Source organism: Pinus tabuliformis, chromosome J (assembly GCF_031772625.1).
Source record: "Pinus tabuliformis cultivar Carrire ecotype Pingquan chromosome J, CPIR1, whole genome shotgun sequence".
NCBI classification, from domain to species: Eukaryota; Viridiplantae; Streptophyta; class Pinopsida; order Pinales; family Pinaceae; genus Pinus; species Pinus tabuliformis.
The window spans coordinates 1,150,484,848-1,150,488,318 of NC_142295.1; the positions used below are offsets into that span (position 1 = coordinate 1,150,484,848).

The 3,471-nt window shown below is 42.6% G+C and overlaps 1 pseudogene; it reads left to right on the forward strand.

The window, feature by feature from the left end:
- Positions 1-591: 591 nt before the first annotated feature.
- On the forward strand, positions 592-1,358 carry LOC149231156 (uncharacterized; annotated as a pseudogene).
- The last annotated feature ends 2,113 nt before the right edge of the window (positions 1,359-3,471 follow it).

The window sequence follows — 3,471 nt, forward strand, 5'->3', positions numbered from 1 at the left end:
CACTTCTCTCGCTGGTAATGAGTTGATGAACTTGGTTATACAATTATTGAAGCTGTCAATGCGTTACAAATGTTTAGCTTTCACCTTGCCATTCCTCCCGAGTATTATAATGTCTCCAGCACTGCTATAATAAGTTCCCGGAGATCTCGCAGATAGTATCTGTTCAAGTGGTCTGCCTTTCTTTCACTCGTAGATCTACATACCTAAATCTAGGTTGGGAGGATTAGGCTGTCTCCAAAATAGCACCTAATTCTAGGCTGGGAGGATTAGGCTATCTCCAACATAGCACCTAATCAAGTGATCTAGCATTTTTTATGATAAATGATCTACCAAGTGATCTAGCATTTTTCTATGATAAATGATCTACCAACCTCAATGTCGATTGTAGGATTCCATTAGGAAAGGCATTTTAAAAACAAAATTCCATTTTAGGATTCCATTAGGAAAGGCATTTAAAAATCAAAATTCCATTTCACAATTGCAGGTTGAATTAAAAATGGGGTTTAGTGCTGGCCACCACAATTTTATTTCCAAACCGTGAATTCGAGTTCTAGAATAATCACTAGATGCAGGCATTTCTGGCTTCTCTTCATGAACACGGGAGGCATTCCCGGCATCGCGACGAGTTCACATGGCAACAGAGTATGCGTACAGTAAATAGTTTCAACGGGCCCTACTGCGCCCCACAATCACATGTAATATAACGTCACAACTCGTTTCCTTAAAGCCTACGCCTGCGCATGCCTTCCCCACCCTCATCGTTTTAGGCACCAACATCAGAATTTACAGAAATCTTCTGGCTCGTTTAGTAGTTGAGGTTTCTCTGTTTACCCACCAGCATTGTCGAATGGAACAACCTTGTGGGCGTGGAGGAGCGGCAGCATGGAGGGCCAGCTTCCAGCGAATATATTTGAGGAACCTGGTGGCTATGCTGTATGGTGGGAGAATGGATCAACGGGCTACGAGGTTCTGTGATCGAAGTCGAGCAGTGAAATTTGCTGCAGATTTCGCACTGGCCATCACGGTCGGGGGTCGAACAGCGTGGCGCCGGGCCATCTTCGCCAAGTACTTTTTCAGACTCAGGAACTCCCGCTGCCAGCGACGAGTAGTTAAATCCAGAGGAAATTCCCTGAGAAAAAGGAGACCGGTGTCTGCCGAACCCATATCCTGCAAACCAAACCCTTTCTGCGATTACAGCAGGAAGGTACCCGGACCGGAATCCGGGCTGATGGCCACTACAGGCTTACCGTCACGGAATGATTGCGATCAAGAAGCAGGATACACAGTGGCTTCTCGTATGCAAACCCTAAGGTTGCTCGTGCCGGGAAGCCGCCGACTGGACACGCCCGTTTTCCTAAAAGAAACAGCGGATTACATAGCAGCGCTAGAAATGCAAGTTCAGGCCATGCAGGCACTCGCAGACAGCTATTCAAATTCTAATGATCGTGCCGCTTGCGAAGTCTGTTGAAATCTAATTTCAACGCAGACCACCAGAAACCGTGAACCAAGCCAGAAACCGTTCACCGGATTTTCTCGGAGCGATTTGTCGACGAAGGAATAATCCGGGAAGGAGCTCCGATACAATTTGGAGCTGACACGTGGTTCAGCCCTGACGTAACGCAACGTCATTTTCTCGGGCGTTAAAGTTGGGCAGCAAACAGGTTTCCGATATTGTTGACCTCCGTCGGATTTACTCCATCGCTCTCCACCGTTGATGAACTAAAGCTGCATACGAGGTGCATTAAAGGCTTGCGTGGATTAAACTTTTGGTTGACCGCCGTAGGTGAAAGAGTTAATGTTGGTACAAGTTTTTGGTGGCCCGTTTTAATATGAGTATGGGCACATTACAATATATGTTTTTTATATAGCACGTAAGTTTCTCTTTTATGAAAAGGTATGGTGCATTTAAAACATAGGTATGGGCACGTTTTAATAGAAGTCTATGTCTTTTACGGCATGTATTAAAAATACAAAAATCGTATGTAATATTTTTTTTAGTGTTGACTTTTAATATGCATAGCACACGGGAGGTAAAATATATGTGTATTCACAGCAGTGAAAAATGTTGATGGTGCGGTAAAAGAAGAAGATGAACCAGAGGATGTATGCACAGCAGTGCACGAATACATTAAGTAATGTTTTGTGAAGTTTTTTTTAAGTAGCGAAAACCATGTGTGGTTTTGCACGAAGTAAGTTTTTGTAAGTTTGTGTAAGTTCTGCTTTTACAGCAGTATGTAAAATTGTTTTACACCAGTAAATGTGAATGGAGGTTTTACAGCAGTAAATGTTAATGGGAATTTTTCCAGCAGTGTAAATTCTCATATGGAGACAGTTTTTTTTTAATGAATAGAAATATTTTATGGTGAAATCCTCTGTTCCTCAGTGAATTTTTTTTTTAAGTCTTCTGTGTGCACAAAAGATCCTGGAGCAAAAGAAACAGAGCATTGTCTCTGTGTGTTTGAATATTTGGTTTTTGGTATTTTCCCCATTAAAATACCCAACAGTGGTATCAGAGCGAGGTTTAGGCTCTTTAAAAAAAAGTTAAAGAAGCTGAAGGGAGAAGGTTGTTGCTGCAAGAAAACTTCTCAGGCAGACAGAAGACTCAGACAACAAAGGATTCAGGTATTCTTCATAGCTATCTTGTTTGTTATTGAAGAGACAGTCAGTGTTTTAAATACACAGTCAAGGAATGGCCAGCACAAGCACTGGTATGGGTTTGTTTAACACCCAGCTCCCACAGTTTAATGGGAAGAACTATGACTACTGGTCAATAACTATGACAGCTCTGCTTGCTTCCCAAGATTTATGGGAAATAGTTGAAGAAGGCTTTGAAGAACCAGCAGATGAAACTGAGTTCAATGAATTAACTCAAGGAGAGAAGGATCTGCTGAAGAACAATAGGAAGAAAGATTCAAAAGCCCGTGTGTTGTTGTATCTAGCAGTAGACCAGAGTATGTTTCCAAGGTTAGCAGCAGCTAAGACAGCCAATGAAGCATGGCAAACCCTCAAGACAGCCTATCAAGGCATGGAGAGAGTGAAGACAGCAAAGCTACAATTGCTGAGAAAGGATTTTGAGAACTTGAACATGAAGGAGTCAGATAACATTGACTCATTCTTCACTCATGTGATTGGTGTAATCACACAAATGAGAACTCATGGAGAAACCATTGAAGACAGAAGAATTGTGGAGAAAATATTGAGGGTCTTACCCTCAAGGTTTGATGCCATAGTCACCACCATTGAAGAGACAAAGGATCTCTCAAGCTATTCATTTGATGAGCTACATGCATCACTGATAACACATGAGCAGAGGTTGAGTAGGAATGAAAACTCATCTCTTGAGCAAGCCTTCAAGACCCAGATGTCCTTTGGAAGAGGCAGAGGTCAAGGCAGAGGAAACAAGAGAGGAAGAGGCAGAAGCCAGAACAGAGGTGGAAGGAACAGCCCATCAAATGCACAAGGAAGAGGCAG